At 38.3% G+C, this 20,436-nt stretch overlaps 2 pseudogenes; both read left to right on the top strand.

Moving 5' to 3' along the window:
- The first annotated feature begins 15,946 nt into the window (after positions 1-15,946).
- Positions 15,947-17,874, top strand: LOC114535504 (annotated as a pseudogene).
- Positions 17,875-18,284: 410 nt separating this feature from the next.
- The window catches only part of LOC114535503, a 5,185-nt pseudogene continuing 3,033 nt past the window's right edge, over positions 18,285-20,436 (top strand).

The following is a 20,436-nucleotide window of genomic DNA, read 5'->3' as shown; positions in this document are numbered from 1 at the left end:
GCATCATCACTATCAATTTAAGATGCACAGATATATAAGGGACTAGACTAAGGACCTTGTAAGCTCAGTTTCCAATTTCCACGTTAGTCAAGGTAATATTTCAGCTTAACCAGTTGTGACTCAGAGTATCACATCACATATACATTTAATATATACACCTGAGTCTTTGCATGATAAATATCAATTTGTGACACACAGTTATGGAAGGAAATAGCCTGAGCTCCCAAATATCAACCGCTCAAACCATCTTGATCCTGGAAGCTCATTTGGAAGAGCATTGGACTAGCAGACCAAAGGTGGCCGGTTTAATTCCCACCGTGGTCAAGTTGATTCCTAGCTTGCCTGTTTGGTGAGTCAGAGTTGTGACATCACATATATACATTTGATATATAGGCCTGACTCTTTGCATCATCACTATCAATTTAAGATGCAGAGATATGGAAGGGACTAGACTAAGGACCTTGTAAGCTCAGTTTCCAATTTCCACGTTAGTCAAGGTAATATTTCGGCTTAACCGGTTGTGACTTAGAATATCACATCTCATATACATTTGATATATACGCCGGAGTCTTTGCATGATAAATATCAATTTATGAAACAAAGTTATCGAAGCGACTAGCCTGAGCTCCCAATTATCAACCGCTCAAACCATCTTGATCCTGGAAGCTCATTTGGAAAAGCATTAAACTAGCAGACCAAAGCTGGCCGGTTTAATTTCCACCGTGGTCAAGTTGATTCCTAGCTTGCCTGTTTGGTGATTCAGAGTTGTGACATCACATATATACATTTGATATATAGGCCTGACTCTTTGCATCATCACTATCAATTTAAGATACACAGATAGTTGAAGGGACTAGACTAAGGACCTTGTAAGCTCAGTTTCAAATTTCCACGTTAGTCAAGGTAATATTTCAGCTTAACCGGTTGTGACTCAGAGTATCACATCACATATACATTTAATATATACACCTGAGTCTTTGCATGATAAATATCAATTTATGACACACAGTTATGGAAGGGACTAGGCTGAGTTCCAAAATATCAACTCCTTACACTATCTTATTCTAGAAGCTCATTTTAAAGAGCATTTGAATAGCAAACTAAATGTCGCAGGTTCAATTTCCATGGTGGTCAAGGTAATTTTTAGCTTGCCCGATTGTGACTCAGAGTATCAACATCACATATAGATTTGGTATACACGCCTGAGTCTCTGCATCATTAGTATCAAATTAAGATGTAGAGATATGGAAGGGACTAGACTGAGTCCTGAAATATCAACTACTTGGACCGTCTTGAACTTGTAAGCTCAGTTGGAAGAGCATTAGACTAGCAAACCAAATGTCGCAGGTTCAACTTCCACGTTGGTGAAGGTAATATTTCAGCTTGCCTGGTTGTGACTCAGAGTATCAACATCACATATACATTTGATATATACACCTAAGTCTTTGCATGATAAATATCAATTTATGACACACAGTTATCGAAGGGACTAACCTGAGCTCCCAAATATCAACCGCTCAAACCATCGTGATCCTGGAAGCTCATTTGGAAGAGCATTGGACTAGCAGACCAAAGGTGGCCGGTTTAATTCCCACCGTGGTCAAGTTGATTCCCAGCTTGCCTGTTTGGTGAGTCAGAGTTGTGACATCACATATATACATTTGATATATATAGCCTGACTCTTTGCATCATCACTATCAATTTAAGATGCACAGATATGGAAGGGACTAGACTAAGGACCTTGTAAGCTCAGTTTCAATTTCCACGTTAGTCAAGGTAATATTTCAGCTTAACCGGTTGTGACTCAGAGTATCACATCACATATACATTTAATATATACACCTGAGTCTTTGCATGATAAATATCAATTTATGACACAAGTTATGGGGAACTAGCCTGAGCTCCCAAATATCAACCGCTCAAACCATCTTGATCCTGGAAGCTCATTTGGAAGAGCATTGGACTAGCAGACCAAAGGTGGCCGGTTTAATTCCCACCGTGGTCAAGTTGATTCCCAGCTTGCCTGTTTGGTGAGTCAGAGTTGTGACATCACATATATACATTTGATATATAGGCCTGACTCTTTGCATCATCACTATCAATTTAAGATGCACAGATATAAGGGACTAGACTAAGGACCTTGTAAGCTCAGTTTCCAATTTCCACGTTAGTCAAGGTAATATTTCAGCTTAACCGGTTGTGACTCAGAGTATCACATCACATATACATTTGATATATACGCCTGAGTCTTTGCATGATAAATATCAATTTATGACAAGTTATGAAGGATAGCCTGAGCTCCCAAATATCAACCGCTCAAACCATCTTGATCCTGGAAGCTCATTTGGAAGAGCATTGGACTAGCAGACCAAAGGTGGCCGGTTTAATTCCCACCGTGGTCAAGTTGATTCCAGCTTGCCTGTTTGGTGAGTCAGAGTTGTGACATCACATATATACATTTGATATATAGGCCTGACTCTTTGCATCATCACTATCAATTTAAGATGCAGATATGGAAGGGACTAGACTAAGGACCTTGTAAGCTCAGTTTCCAATTTCCACGTTAGTCAAGGTAATATTTCCGCTTAACCGGTTGTGACTCAGAGTATCACATCACATATACAATTGATATATACGCCGGAGTCTTTGCATGATAAATATCAATTTATGAAACAAAGTTATCGAAGGGACTAGCCTGAGCTCCCAAATATCAACCGTTCAAACCATCTTGATCCTGGAAGCTCATTTGGAAAAGCATTAAACTAGCAGACCAAAGCTGGCCGGTTTAATTTCCACCGTGTGGTCAAGTTGATTCCAGCTGCCTGTTTGGTGAGTCAGAGTTGTGACATCACATATATACATTTGATATATAGGTCTGACTCTTTCCATCATCACTATCAATTTAAGATGCAGAGATATGGAAGGGACTAGACTAAGGACCTTGTAAGCTCAGTTTCCAATTTCCAAGTTAGTCAAGGTAATATTTCAGCTTAACCGGTTGTTACTTAGAGTATCACATCACATATACATTTGATATATACGCCGGAGTCTGCATGATAAATATCAATTTATGAAACAAAGTTATCGAAGGGACTAGCCTGAGCTCCCAAATATCAACCGCTCAAATCATCTTGAACCTGGAAGCTCATTTGGAAAAGCATTAGACTAGCAGACCAAAGGTGGCCGGTTTAATTCCCACCGTGGTCAAGTTGATTCCTAGCTTGCCTATTTGGTGATTCAGAGTTGTGACATCACATATATACATTTGATATATAAGCCTGACTCTTTGCATCATCACTATCAATTTAAGATGCATAGATATGGAAGGGACTAGACTAAGGACCTTGTAAGCTCAGTTTTCAATTTCCAAGTTAGTCAAGGTAATATTTCAGCTTAATCGGTTGTGACTCAGAGTATCACATCACATATACATTTAATATATACACCTGAGTCTTTGCATGATAAATATCAATTTATGACACACAGTTATGGAAGGAAATAGCCTGAGCTTCCAAATATCAACCACTCAAACCATCTTGATCCTGGAAGCTTATTTGGAAAAGCATCAGACTAGCAGACCAAAGGTGGCCGGTTTAATTCCCACCGTGGTCAAGTTGAATCCCAGCTTGCCTGTTTGGCGAGTCAGAGTTGTGACATCACATATATACATTTGATATATAGGCCTGACTCTTTGCATTATCACTATCAATTTAAGATGCAGAGATATGAAAGGGACTAGGCTAAGGACCTTGTAAGCTCAGTTTCCAATTTCCAAGTTAGTCAAGGTAATATTTCAGCTTAACCGGTTGTGACTCAGAGTATCACATCACATAACATTTGATATATACGCCTGAGTCTTTGCATGATAAATATCAATTTATGACACAAAGTTATTGAAGGGACTAGCCTGAGCTCCGAAATATCAACCGCTCAAACCATCTTGATCCTGGAAACTCATTTGGAAAAGCATTAGACTATTAGACCAAAGGTGGCCGGTTTAATTCCCACCGTGGTCAAGTTGATTCCCAGCTTGCCTGTTTGGTGAGCCAGAGTTGTGACATCACATATATACATTTGATATATAGGCTTGACTCTTTGCATCATCACTATCAATTTAAAGATACACAGATAGTGGAAGGGACTAGACTAAGGACCTTGTAAGATCAGTTTCCAATTTCCAAGTTAGTCAAGGTAATATTTCAGCTAAACCGGTTGTGACTCAGAGTATCACATCACATATACATTTGATATATACGCCTTAGTCTTTGCATGATAAATATCAATTTATGACACAAAGTTATTGAAGGGACTAGCCTGAGCTCCGAAATATCAACCGCTCAAACCATCTTGATCCTGGAAGCTCATTTGGAAAAGCATTAGACTAGCAGACCAAAGGTGGCCGGTTTAATTCCCACCGTGGTCAAGTTGATTCCTAGCTTGCCTGTTTGGTGATTCAGAGTTGTGACATCACATATATACATTTGATATATAAGCCTGACTCTTTGCATCATCACTATCAATTTAAGATGCATAGATATGGAAGGGACTAGACTAAGGACCTTGTAAGCTCAGTTTTCAATTTCCAAGTTAGTCAAGGTAATATTTCAGCTTAACCGGTTGTGACTGAGAGTATCACATCACATATACATTTGATATAAACGCTGGAGTCTGCATGATAAATATCAATTTATGAAACAAAGTTATCGAAGGGACTAGCCTGAGCTCCCAAATATCAACCGCTCAAACCATCTTGAACCTGGAAGCTCATTTTGAAGAGCATTGGACTAGCAGACCAAAGGTGGCCGGTTTAACCCCCACCGTGGTCAAGTTGATTCCCAGCTTGCCTGTTTGGTGAGTCAGAGTTGTGACATCACATATATACATTTGATATATAAGCCTGACTCTTTGCATCATCACTATCAATTTAAGATGCATAGATATGGAAGGGACTAGACTAAGGACCTTGTAAGATCAGTTTCCAATTTCCAAGTTAGTCAAGGTAATATTTCAGCTTAACCGGTTGTGACTCAGAGTATCACATCACATATACATTTGATATATACGCCGGAGTCTGCATGATAAATATCAATTTATGAAACAAAGTTATCGAAGGGACTAGCCTGAGCTCCAAAATATCAACCGCTCAAACCATCTTGAACCTGGAAGCTCATTTGGAAAAGCATTAGACTAGCAGACCAAAGGTGGCCGGTTTAATTTCCACCGGGCAAGTTGATTCCTAGCTTGCCTGTTTGGTGAGTCAGAGTTGTGACATCACATATATACATTTGATATATAGGCCTGACTCTGCATCATCACTATCAATTTAAGATGCACAGATATGGAAGGGACTAGACTAAGGACCTTGTAAGCTCAGTTTCCAATTTCCACGTTAGTCAAGGTAATATTTCAGCTTAACTGGTTGTGACTCAGAGTATCACATCACATATAGATTTGATATATACGCCGGAGTCTTTGCATCATCATTATCAATTTACAACGCACAGTTATGGGAGGGACTAGGCTGAGTTCCAAAATATCAACTCCTTACACTATCTTATTCTAGAAGCTCATTTTAAAGAGCATTTGAATAGCAAACTAACTGTCGCAGGTTCAATTTCCATGGTGGTCAAGGTACTTTTTTAGCTTGCCCGATTGTGACTCGGAGTATCAACATCACATATAGATTTGGTATACACGCCTGAGTCTCTGCATCATTAGTATCAATTTAAGATGTAGAAATATGGAAGAGACTAGACTGAGTTCTGAAATATCAACTACTTGGACTGTCTTGAACTTGTAAGCTCAGTTGGAAGAGCATTAGACTAGCAAACCAAATGTCGCAGGTTCAACTTCCACGTTGGTAAAGGTAATATTTCAGCTTGCCTGGTTGTGACTCAGAGTATCAACATCACAATTACGTTTGGTATCTATACGCCTGAGTCTTTGCATCATCATCATATATTTACGATGCACAGTTATGGAAAGGACCAGCCTTAGTTCGAAATATAAACTACTCAAACCATCTTGATTCTGGAAGCTTATTTAAAAGAGCAATGGACTAGCACACCAAAGGTGGAAGGTTTAACTCCCACCATAATCAAGCTAATTGTTCAGCTTGCCCGATTGTGACTCAGAGTATCACATCACATATACATTTAATATATACACCTGAGTCTTTGCATGATAAATATCAATTTATGACACACAGTTGTGAATGGAAGGAACCTGAGCTCCCAAATATCAACCGCTTAAACCCTCTTGATCCTGGAAGCTCATTTGGAAGAGCATTGGACTAGCAGACCAAAGGTGGCCGGTTTAACCCCCACCGTGGTCAAGTTGATTCCCAGCTTGCCTGTTTGGTGAGTCAGAGTTGTGACATCACATATATACATTTGATATATAGGCCTGACTCTGCATCATCACTATCAATTTAAGATGCACAGATATGGAAGGGACTAGACTAAGGACCTTGTAAGCTCAGTTTCCAATTTCCACGTTAGTCAAGGTAATATTTCAGCTTAACTGGTTGTGACTCAGAGTATCACATCACATATAGATTTGATATATACGTTGGAGTCTTTGCATCATCATTATCAATTTACAACGCACAGTTATGGGAGGGACTAGGCTGAGTTCTAAAATATCAACTCCTCACACTATCTTATTCTAGAAGTTCATTTTAAAGAGCATTTGAATAGCAAACTAAATGTCGCAGGTTCAATTTTCTATGGTGGTCAAGGTAATTTTTTAGCTTGCCCGATTGTGACTCAGAGTATCAACATCACATATAGATTTGGTATACACGCCTGAGTCTCTGCATCATTAGTATCAATTTAAGATGTAGAGATATGGAAGGGACTAGACTGAGTCCTGAAATATCAACTACTTGAACCGTCTTGAACTTGTAAGCTCAGTTTGAATAGCATTAGACTAGTAAACCAAATGTCGCAGGTTCAACTTCCACGTTGGTGAAGGTAATATTTCAGCTTGCCCGATTATGACTCAGAGTATCAATATATATTTGATATATACACCTAAGTCTTTGCATGATAAATATCAATTTATGACACACAGTTATCGAAGGGACTAACCTGAGCTCCCAAATATCAACCGCTCAAACCATCGTGATCCTGGAAGCTCATTTGGAAGAGCATTGGACTAGCAGACCAAAGGTGGCCGGTTTAATTCCCACCGTGGTCAAGTTGATTCCCAGCTTGCCTGTTTGGTTAGTCAGAGTTGTGACATCACAGATATACATTTGATATATAGGCCTGACTCTTTGCATCATCACTATCAATTTAAGATGCACAGATATGGAAGGGACTAATTCCACTACACAAAACTCAATTCCACTACAAAAAACTCAATTCCACACTACACAAAACCCAATTCCACTACACAAAACCCAATTCCACTACACAAAACTCAATTCCACTTATATCTATGATTCCACTACACAAAACTCGACTCAACGCTATTCACACGCACACGCATACGTGTTTGTGTGTCAGCGAGTTCACCCTGGGAATTGTCGTATTTTCGCTATTGAATTATGAATATAAAGTGCAAAAAGTGTGATTCAGAATTAAATTCATCGAAGTATAAATTCTGTCCAAATTGTGGAAATGCCTTTACCGATACCGATAGTAAAACAATCGACTCCAAACAGCGACGTTCTTGCAATACATTCGAACAGTTCAAAGCAAAAAAAGCCAACAACGTGCTACATTCTTTCAAGGAAAAACCAAAAGTTCTACTCCCCAAAATAAGGACGTTCTGATCAATATTGGTGTTATGAAGTACGACCGTGATTCTCTGGATTCCTCCAACGAGTATACACCTATCAGAGAGAAGTCATTGCCTTTAAAAATAAAGAAAGAAGCAAATTTCGCCCAACTTTTGACAGCGGCATTAGTGAAAAGAAAGGCATACGATCAAGCCTTTAATGAAAAACTAGACTGGAACATTCATTATCCTGATGGGCAGATAGCGTTGAATTTACCAGGGCAGACTGAATCACCATTTCGTCTTTGCGATTATAAGGAGGATCTTGGAAAGAATTATTCTAGAATAAATCTATATTTGTGCACAGAAAGTGCTGACGAAAACACAGAAAGTGTAGAGAAAGATATATTTATTTCAAGTAGTGATGGCAACGAATATGATCAATCAATGGATGTGAAAACCAGTCAAAACAACACGTAAGTCCATATTGCTACTGTATTTTCCAAACGAATCTGAACTTCTGTGTACCATGCTGCAAGTACCAGTGATGACGTGATGATGTGAATAATCATGGGCCTGATGAGCTCCGTAATTTAGTCATTTTTTTGTTAAATCCCAACGTTTCAGTACCAGATTGTCATCGGTGGCGTTGCCTAACGGGCTCGACGTTCCACATCTTGGTATCATTTGCAATTTGATTCGTGAATAATCTCATATTCTTGTAAATTTTTACAAAATTTCCATCTGGTTCACGTATTTGGATACCCGAGTTACAGTTGGTTGATCGCGAGCGCAAACAAGCGTGTGCGTGTTACGTGATGCGCGTGCTGACATCATCTCGTTCAAGAAGGAAAGATTCTTTGCGTTCGACGTGTTCCAAAATATGCAATCATTACGAATATTACAGGAAAAACGGTTATTCTTGGTTTCCACATGCTACAGGAACATTTTTACTGGTATTATTCATCTTATACAGTTGTATTAAGCCTGCGTATGTTATTCCTTGTGATAACTTAGTGAACATTAATTCATCGCTTTCTGACATACCAGAGAAGAATTGTTGGATTTGATTTCCACGCGTGACATTGTATTGCGCAAATTTAACCACACCAATGGATATCGTTACGGTTTGAACCTACATATAGCACGCAATACGCGTCATTTGTATTTATGTATTCTTCTTGCTGGAGATGTCGCAACCAACCCAGGACCCGATGCTTCATCTAATAGGGGCCACGTGGGAGGATTGAGCGTCATGTACTTCAATGCACGAAGTCTAAAAGCAATTGTACGTGATTCTGAACAAACAGGTGCTATATCAAAGGTATGCAAGATAACGCTACTGCAACAACTTGTTTACTCTGCGAGCTATGATGTTGTATGTATCTGCGAGACTTGGCTCAATGAAAGTGTGTTGGACAGTGAGCTACTTCCCGGGTACTCCGTGTTTCGCCACGATCGAACTGAAAGAAATGGCGGTGGTGTACTGGTAGCGGTCAGAGAGAACATTCACGCAACACACAGAAGATTTAGAGCGTAACGACGTGGAGTGTGTTGTTGTTGAACTGAAAACAAAATACAACAAACCTACGCTCTTTTACACCCTGTACCGTCCCCTAATAGCAGTCCTGATGTTTTCCACCAAAAAAACCATTCGTTGCTATCAACTCCAGAATCCAGCTGTATTATTTTGATCGGTGATTTCAATCTTCCTGGAATAAGTTGGTCTCTCGATCCACCAACAATCAACGGAGGGAGACTAGAAGAATCGTTCTGTGACTTGGTTGATGATAATTTCCTACAACAGCTTATCAAAGGTCCTACCCATATTGGAGGAAAAACTCTTGATTTAGTCTTGTGTAACGCCGCAGAAAACATCACAAATGTTCGAACATCAGAACCTTCAGAATTCAACTTCCCAACGGACCATTATTTGGTAGAGTTTCAACTTCAACAATCTTTCCGACGTACCAGAACTGTTCCACGCACCATCTTTGATTACAATCACGGTAACTTTGAAGGACTTCGACTGCATTTGCTAGAAAGCCCGCTCGAAACGTTTACTTCAGAAGATATCAATGATTGCTGGGTAGAATGGCGGGGATGGTTTCTGGATGCCGTGCATCAGTTTGTTCCAACAAAAACAATCAAAGATGTGAACTCACCACCTTGGATTGATGGCGAAGTGCGGCATGCTATCCGTAAAAAGTACACGGCTCTGAGAAAATTTCGTTGAAAGAGAAATGAACAATGGAAACATAAGCTTAGAGTTAGGACTCAGGAAGTAAAACTTCTCATTAAAAGAAAACACCGCCAATACCTTGACACAATCAAACACTCATTCACTCAAAATCCGAAATTGTTCTGGAGTTATCATAAAGCGATATTCCATCATCGATCAGCCCAGAATCCAATTATTTCTCACAACGATTCTTTGGCAAAAACACCATCAGAGAAGCCAAATTATTTAACCGATTCTTTGCATCCGTTTTCCAAAAATCTCAACCACGTGACGAAGAAGTTTTGATATCGTCGAGAACTGTAGCCGAACTGTCAGTAATGAGAATTAGTGATGAAACTGTTCTCAACTATCTGTCACATCTAGACGTGTCAAAATCGAGCGGTCCCGATGGTATTACAGCACGCCTCTTGAAAGAATGCCGAGAACAAATTGCATCAAGTCTTAGCGCACTCTTCAATCTCGTTAAGTACCGGGTGTGTTCCAACAGAGCGGAAGTCGGCGCACGTTACTCCTATTCATAAAAAAGAATCCAAAGAACCAGCTAGTAACTATAGACCAATCTCGCTGCTTCCTATCGTCAGTAAAGTCCTAGAACATTGTGTTTTCTCAAAACTCTATGACCACGTAGCTCACTTAATCAACCCAGCACAACATGGTTTTCTTCGCAATCGTTGCTGGTCTCCTGTCACATCCAGCTGGTCTCCGGTCACCTCCGGCGTGCCTCAGTCATCTTTATCAATGATCTGCCAGACTTTGTAGTAGAACCTAACACTGAACCTTCACTGTATGCTGACGACACCAAACTTCATCAAACTATAACTTCTACCAATAACTGCATATCTCTACAACAATCCTTAACAAATTTAGACGACTGGAGTAAAGTGAACCATCTTTCTTTCAACGCATCCAAGTGCAAAGTAATTACTGTCACCCGGAAAAAAGCACCTATCATCCATGACTACACACTTGGAGATCGGAAGTTGACAAGAGTTCTCAGCGAAAAAGATCTCGGTGTCGTTATGTCCACCACACTCTCTTGGGACCTACAGATCACGTCCATAATCGCTAAGGCGAACAGAATGCTTGGCGTGCTAAGGAGAACATGCACTGGCTTACGCGATGTAAAGATCCGCAGAACCCTCTACCTCTCTCTGGTAAAATCCCAGCTCTCGTATGCCACAGAGGTGTGGTCTCCAACGAACAACATCATGCTGTCGAGACGTTTGGAGAGAGTGCAGAGACGGGCGACCAAGTGGATTCTTAGCAGCGGAGAGTTGGACTAAAGAGCGTTTGGTCGCTCTGCATCTGCTGCCACTATCTTACGACCGTGAGATTAAGGACTTGGTTCACCTGTATAAGTCCTTGTTTGGTTTTCTAAACGTAGATACTGAAAACTACGTTAGGTATGTCAACCATGGTCGCACCCGGTTAGGCCGTAAATCCCCATACATACTCCAATCTCAATCGTGCAAAACCAGTACTTTTCAATCATCCTTTTATAACCGTATTATCAAAACCTGGAACTGCCTTTGTAAGGACATTAACTTTGATCTCATCACAGATCCTAACTCTTTTAAACTTTTCTGAAAAGAAAGTACTCTTTATTGATGGACACATATGATGTCGATAGTCCCTGTTCGTGGTCTCTTGTTCGTAGTTGCTCGTGTCATAAATCCTAAATAGTGACTTACTGTATCATTTCTATTATGTTTGTGATATTGTTTTTAATGTTTAATTCTTGGCGGGTATCTTGCATGGTTCTTGCACTAGTTCCGTCGAAATTTCGTCGAAAGAGAAATGAACAACGGAAACATAAGCTTAGAGTTAGGACTCAGGAAGTAAAACTTCTCATTAAAAGAAGTGTGATTACGACCGTGAGATTAAGGACTTGGTTCACCTGTATAAGTCCTTGTTTGGTTTTCTAAACGTAGATACTGAAAACTACGTTACGTATGTCAACCATGGTCGCACCCGGTTAAGCCGTAAATCCCCATACATACTCCAATCTCAATCGTGCAAAACCAGTACTTTTCAATCATCCTTTTATAACCGTATTATCAAAACCTGGAACTGCCTTTGTAAGGACATTAACTTTGATCTCATCACAGATCCTAACTCTTTTAAAACTTTTCTGAAAAGAAAGTACTCTTTATTAATGGACACATATGATGTCGATAGTCCCTGTTCGTGGTCTCTTGTTCGTAGTTGCTCGTGTCATAAATCCTAAATAGTGACTTACTGTATCATTTCTATTATGTTTGTGATATTGTTTTTAATGTTTAATTCTTGGCGGGTATCTTGCATGGTTCTTGCACTAGTTCCGTTTATACTTTGCCATTTAGGATCATTATCTGTTTAGTATTAATTTTGTATTCTACCGTATGTATTAATGAGTGATCCTAATAAAGTCGACAATAATAATAATAATAATAATAATAATAATAATAATAATAATAATAATAATAATAATAATAATAATATAATATAATAATAATATAATAATAATAATATAATAATAATAATAATAATATAATAATAATATAATAATAATAATAATATAATATAATAATAATAATAATAATAATAATAATAATAATAATAATAATAATAATAATAATAATAATAATAATAATAATAATAATAATAATAATAATAATAATGATAATGATAAGTACTTAGTTGTTCTCACGTGATTGTGCATGTAACCTGCATCCATAGAAAGCTGTGAATTGATTTTCACCCAGTTTTTACAGTATCACTTTAGTATCAATTAGGAAAAAAATATGCAGGGGAAACCCCCTGTCTTGTTCAAGATCTATTTTGGACCTTGATTTAATTTGTAGGTAAAATCACTATCTGGTATCCCCATTTTTAGGGATAAAAACCCATCAGATGCAGTTACATATGTCCAAAGCACCTCTGATCTAACATACCATGGAACCAATGAAGGTCCAAGCACATCAACATTGATGCAAGATGATGATGTTGACTGGTTGTATGCATCTTTGTTATGTGATGAAACTGACTTTGTTGATTTTGAAGGCATGAGTGATGTTGATGTTGAATTAGATCAAAACAACAAATCTCCCATTTCCCAGCAGTCTACACAGCCACTGCCAGATATACTAAAAAATCTATCCAGTGTCATTAATTCAGAATCTATATCAAAATTCAACATTAGCCGTAGCCATTTGTGGAGGGTACTTTTAGAGGTTTAACCAGAAAATCGTTTTCTCCACACAACAAGGTTTCCATTAAATTTTGTGATGATGTTGGTGCCACTGAAGGGGCTATAGATGCAGGGGGGCCCAAAAGAGAATTTTTCACCTTGGTTTTAGATTGGTTAATGAACTCACAGCTCTTTTCTGGAAGTGATCATTGTAAATATCTTTCCTGGCATGCTAATTCTCAAGCTAGTTATCATTATTTTTATGCTGGACAAGTAGTGGCAATGTCCCTTGTTCATGGTGGTCCTGGGTTTTCCTGTCTCTCACCAAGTCTTTATCAATGCATTTTAGATGGCCCAAATAATGTTTCTGTTAGTGTAAGTGATGTTTATGACTTTGAATTGAAGTCTAACTTGGAAAAATTATTAAATGCCAAGAGCACTGATGAGGCAAACACAATGATTAACAGTTCTCCTCTAAGCACACTCCTATGTCTTGCAGGAACCTTCAAATTCATATCATCCCTGGATGATATATCAACACTAGTTCAGCAAACTGTTAAATGGTTCTTATTTGGCAGGTCACATTTTTCTCAAGAACAATTTGTTAAAGGGCTGTCTGTGTTAGGAGTTTATGAGTCTATGTTGAAAAATCCTGATTCTTTCCACCCAGCCTTTTGCTACTCACCTCAGCAACTGAATGCTGAAATTATGTCAGAATTGTTTCAAACTAAGTTTAGTGAGGTCGGGTCTAATCGTCATTGCTGTGAATCCTTGGTCATATCACACTGGAATGATTTTTTGCTAGATGTTGAAGAGAGGAAGGGAACAGAAGTAACATTTCATGATATTCTCTTTTTTTACTAGTGGCTGTAAAGTTATACCACCATTTGGCATAAAATTGTTTTTAGAGTTTCTACATAATCCTGAAAAAAATGGTAAAATGTCTAATTTCCCAAAAGCTAACACATGTGCTTGTATTCTCAGTTTGCCCATCACCCATAGCTCATATGATATGTTTAAGGAGGATCTTTCATTTGCTTTCCTTAACACACGCAGATTTGGGGAACCGTAATTTGATACACATAGGACACTGTGTCTGCAATATATAAATACAAAAGTTGATATTGACATGTTCAGATTATGACATTAAATAATACATATCAGTAAAGACAGTTTGTCAGTTTACTTACTGGTATTTACTAATGAGTATATATTATACTAAATTAAGTGAGGCTGATGTGACACTAATGGAAACCAAAAGGTGAAAAATTTATTCTTTGACTTACTCAAAATCTTAATTTTAGGTAATATGGTTTTGAGTGCAATTGTTTTGATCTTTTACAGTAAAATCTCCAATTATATTTTTTTAAATTTTATAATTTGAGAATAACAAGGAAACCTTTTGGAGTCCGATAGGCCATGTCCGGCTATACCTAACATTGTTAAAGTTATTATTTATGTTTCTTGTTATTTGTTAAAAAGGTATTAAGATGTTATCATATATTTCACATAGCTGCTGTCTTTATATATTGATGCAGAAATGTATTTTGAATTTTTACTTTTTGAATAAATTGTTTCTAAACGTTACTTACAGTTCTGTATGAATGCACAACTGAATGAATGTACAGCGAGTTCCATTTAATACCATACATGCCACAGTTACAATAATTATATATGGTCGTTCTCGTTTCGCACTCATGCCATGGATATTAACAGCGCAAACTAATCACATACATCAATTTCAAACGTCAACTCCATAGTTTGCCACCGTGACTAACTGTCTGTAAAGGTCTAATGCTTCATTCCAATTTGAGGGTTTGGGATAGCAGGTCTGTGACCTTGCATATTCAAAATACTCTTGATATGTGTTGGTGCTCTCTGGCTGCTCACAATATTCATGCATGTCATTTATTTGTTCAGTCGAAACATTCTGTAAGAATTCACTACCACCAAAATTGTAAGGGAGGTGGTATAGCTCGTCGGGGCAGCCGGCTACCATGATAAAATCTTGATCTCCTCACATAGTGAGTATTCCAGTGGAACTTGACCTGATCAAAATCGCGTTGAAGTATATCCGAAAAACAAAACCAAAGACATTCCATCCGTAATTCATCTGATGTGCTCAAATTACCGATTTCTACCTGATCCTTAAAAAAGTTGATCCACCATGATGACCTATTGCGATGCAAAAAGGACCACCAATTCTCTATTCTTTGATTGGAATGTGAAGAGCCATACATGTGCGCATTTATCCCGGCAAATTGATCACGCGCTCCAGAACGGAAGTAACATTGCATGGCAGCCATACTACCATTTTCGGTACCACAATCTGTTCTAAGTACCATTGGGCAACCATCAACAGAACGCACATATTCCAAATAGAAGCCTGCAGTCATGGAAGGATCGTTATTTGTTCTGCAAACTTTTAGCCATAAAATCCTTCGACTGAACCCATCAATACAGGCATGCACTGGGAAGCCGTAAGGCTTCAGCTTGTCGTAACCATCAACATGCCATGCGAAGTTGGGACCTGGGTTGATGTATCGACGACGTCTAAGACGATGCGATCGTCTTTCGTCAGATCCATCCGGGTCTAGTGCTCGAAGAATGCGTTGAACCATACTTCTCGGTGCTTGAATGCCATAATTCAAACGCAAGCCCGGCCCATCCCGGCCCATTTAGTTCCTGACGAATTGCCGCGTTCACCTCTTCCTCATCAGCATCAATATTTCGCCGTTTTAAACCCATATTTTTCAACCTACTTTTTAATGTTCGTAAGGATATGTCAATGTTATGAAACTTTCTTAAAAATGACAATAAAGTAATGTGCGATAACGTCCATGTCGGTCAACATTTTCCTACAGTTAGGACAAAATTCAAAGGTCTCCGACACTTCTCGCACAGTTCTCGCAATTGATGTTCATTATTGCTCCTTTAATAGTTAGGCGAAGGTTTAAAAGACTTTAAAACTCAGTAAGAAAATAGGTGGTGCAACAAACAGCTAAACGCATGCATATGTCGCATATATTAGGTTGATATAATACGTTATAGTCGTTAAAGTTTTTACTGTATTTAATACTATTGTGTATTACTACACAAATTTAATTGTGTAGTGGAATTGAGTTTTGTGCGTAGTAAATCGAGTTTTGTGCAGTGGAATTGAGTTTTGTATAGTGGAATTGAGTTTTGTGTAGTGGAATTGGGTTTTGTGTAGTGGAATTGAGTTTTGTGTAGTGGAATTGAGTTTTGTGTAGTGGAATTGAGTTTTGTGTAGTGGAATTGAGTTTTGTGTATTGCATTTGTGGGCCACCGTATAACTTGGACCTCGGTGAACTGCATTTTGAACCAAATTTAACTGTCACTGATATGGACTAAAATTAAGTCCATAATAACTGCACTGGAATGAAGTTAAAATTAACCGTGATAATATACTGAATCTGTGTCTCTCGAATAATTTTAATATGATGAAATATTTGGTATTAGTCATTGCTATTAATTTCATTTACTGTTCTATTCTGTAAAACAGGAAGACAAGAAAAATTGGCGAAGTTTTGAAGTCGCTGATGGCAATTTACCTCTACCGTTCCAGTTTGCAAGAGTTAAAGAACAATCTGGACGATCCCGCGGATTTCTACAATTTTATGTACCAGCCTGAGAAGGATGTCCGCACCAACGAGTATGTCCATCATCGCGAAGACCACAACCATTTGTTGAAACGAGTGATCTCACACGTCCCAGAAGGCTACATTCCAAATTTCGACTTGCGTTGTTTAAGAGAAGCTCTGTGTGATCCCTCGACCGGTTTAACTTACGAGGCTCTCACCGGAAAAAATAAACAGTCCGTTCCCGATTGTGAGCGCATGATTTCGCCAGGTGTTATTCAGTTTTTAAAGACGCGCAGGTACAGTGATGAAGCAAGAGTGTTGGAGATATTTCGACACTGGCATTTGGCTGCAGATGGAAGAGGAATTAGTGAAGAAGTTTGTTCCAGCTATCTTAAAGAAATGAAAGACTGGATTCTGGACGATTGGATGCCATGGCACAATGCTGACAATGATTATTTGTTTCTGGATGTTAACCGGTATATAGTCAACTACAGCTTTTATAACTAGGTTTCCGTTTGTTTTAACTGTTTTCCTTAGTCAAACGTTGATTAAGTACATGTAGGTCCTAAACAAAATCTGTCACTCTAATATTTCGTAGCTGCAAACCTAGACAGATCTAGGTAAATATTGTAAGCAAAAGCGAACGTTCCTTAACCTTTATATTTAACATAAACAGATGAAGTTTTCTTTTATAGACCAATCAAAGGTATCTGTGGTCTCACACGTGAGCTGATTGTTGGCCTTACAGCTAACCTCGAAAGTCGGGAACTGCGAAGAATAGAGTACATCGAAAGAGGGTTGCGTCCGGAGCATCCAAGAGCAAGAGTGATGATGTAGAAGGCTTTGTGGCACTTTTGCACGAAGTACTTGGTCTGGCGTTTGACCTCAAGCAGTTTTATAGCGAATCGACAAAGATCTTGAATGAGTTTAAGAATAGAATAGATCCAAAGCTAGCGTTCTATTATTGGACAGGCGTAAAAGATCGTTATAGAGATTTTGAGCTGCCATCATTTAACCAGCCCACTGGTCCAGGAATTGTTGAAAGGTTGGACAAAGTAAAGTTTTCCCATAGGGGGGACCCGTATGGTGGCCGAGCATTGCCACTATTGTTTTTCTGCATTTCTGACATTTAATTGAAAATAAAAATAAAATTAAAGATAAATTAAAATAAGATACAAAGTGAATCACTATAGAATACAACCATCGAAATGAATTCAATATCCATTTCGATTGAAATTAAAATGAAAGTTAAATTCGCTATGGCCGAGGGCTGCCACTACCATGATTCAATGCGAAGCGTTTAATACAAAATGGCGGACATTGAAATGAATTCAATATCCATCTCGATTGAAATTAAAGTGAAAGTTAAATTCGCTATGGCCGAGGGCTGCCACTACCATGATTCAATGCGAAGCGTTTAATACAAAATGGCGGACATTGAAATGAATTCAATATCCATTTCGATTGAAATTAAAGTGAAAGTTAAATTCGCTATGGCCGAGGGCTGCCACTACCATGATTCAATGCGAAGCGTTAATACAAAATGGCCGACAATTCTGACATTAGAGAAGCAGAGTGGAAGGAAGATGAAAATCTTAAAGAATCTTTGTCAACATATGTGCAGCAAGGATTACAACGAAGAGAAGTACTGGATTTTGTTGCTCGCGATTTCTCTCAGTATACGTGGAGTCTCAGGTCGCTCGACAGACGGCTTCGCTATTTTGAGTTGTATTACAATGATCAAAATATTGCAGTTTCGGATGTGATCAAAGCGGTGCAAACTGAGTTAAATGGTCCTGGACAACTTTTGGGTTACAGGGCCATGCACAAAAAAATTAGAGTAGAACATGGTTTGAATGTCACTAGGGATAAAGTTTATGACGTTATGAGCGAGCTTGACCCAGTGGGGCTTGAAACAAGGGGTGGAATAGGTGGCAAGCAGAAAAAGAAGAAGGGACATTTCACCACAAGAGGGACAAACTGGGTTCATGCACTTGATGGTCATGATAAATTGATGGGATACCAAAATTCCACCTTCCCATTGGCCATCTATGGCTGCATCGACACAGCCAGCAGGAAGTTGCTGTGGCTAAAAGTTTGGGTATCCAACTCTGACCCAAAATTAATTGGGAAGTGGTACCTTGAATACCTTTATGAAACAAGGTTGATGGCAGCCATGCTAAGAGTGGACAAGGGCACTGAAACAGGTGTAATGGCGACCTTGCATGCCTTTTTACGAAGAAACCATGGGGATATGGATCCACATGAGACTATTTTATATGGTCCATCCACTTCTAATCAGGTATTTTGCCCCCTTAACTGACATTGACATTCTATCCAAATGGATAACATTTTTTTGTATTTTAATTTTTTACCTGTTTAAGATTGAAAGATGGTGGAAGGATTTGCACGAAAGAATGGAAAAGTATGTTAAAGTGCATTTAAGATGGTTGAAAGACCAGGGTTATTATGATCCTCACAATGACACTGACAGGTATGTATTTGTGGTAAATTGCATATTTAAGTGGCAATTAATATCTGCCTATGCTGATTTAATCCATAGGGAATTTGTGGAGGTCAATTTTATTTGGTAAGAAAGGAAAGGCCATAATTTGCTAAACTATCATTTACTCTTTTTATAATTTTAGGATGCTTTTATCATTTGTCATGATACCACTGGTACAGAAGGAACTGGATTCATTTAAGGACAGTGTATGGAACACCCACAGAATACGGGCACAAAAGGACACAGTTTTACCTAGTGGTGTGCCAAATCATATGTATAGCTTTCCAGAAGAGTATGGTCTGGAAGAATGTGGTATATTATTTTTTAGTTATTTTTGTCATCCTAACTTATTGACCTTTAACCTGATCAAATACACAAGCTATTATCTTCTTTAGCAACAGCCAGGCATTATAAAACCCAATCACTATGAAGGAAAGGGTCAATATTATTTTTTATTACCAAAGTTGACTCAACAGCAATTAAGTTTTAAATCTAAATTTTTAGAGATAAATGGTGTCCCTATTTATTTATTTATCAGATTTAAAAGTAAATATGGGAGATACCGGTATAAGAACCTGTGAGTTAAACTACAGTTTTAGTTATTTAATTTCTTATTTATTTTTTTCATATATTCAATGCTAAATAAAAGGGGGTATTGATGAGATAAGCACAAAAATTTATTAAAGTCAGTAATGTGCACTTGTGGTGCACATAATGGCCAGTCTTCAAACTTTACATGAAAATGCATAATTTCTTATTTTACAGGCCTTAAAGTGAGTGAAGAACAGTTGAAGGAAGCAGCTACCAGACCTGTCAAGTTCTTAATTTTAAATTGAGTGAGATTCCTGACGGCAGCACTGTACTCCGCTCCACAGGCATGGCCATGAAGGGGGATCAGTCAGTGTAGGACGTGAAAGATATAATTCCATTAACATTTTGATGGCTGTTGTTTAGCCTACATATTTACGAACAATATGGCTTTATTCGCATTGATATTTGTTCTGCAATTACTATAATATAACAACATGAAGCAAGCAGTATAAAACAATTTCAATTTTCAAACATTTGAACAGTAAATCCTATACTTGCAAACAATAGTCAGAATAATAGTTTTTTATTTTTTCCGCTTATGGCTATGCTGTTTGTTGTACTCCCACGTAGCACCCTTTGCTTTCTTTAAGAGCTCACT

This window comes from Dendronephthya gigantea, unplaced genomic scaffold (genome assembly GCF_004324835.1).
Source record: "Dendronephthya gigantea isolate DGI-Jeju-01 unplaced genomic scaffold, DenGig_1.0 000119F, whole genome shotgun sequence".
Classification (NCBI taxonomy): Eukaryota; Metazoa; Cnidaria; class Anthozoa; order Malacalcyonacea; family Nephtheidae; genus Dendronephthya; species Dendronephthya gigantea.
This window is presented reverse-complemented; position numbering and strand designations above follow the sequence as displayed.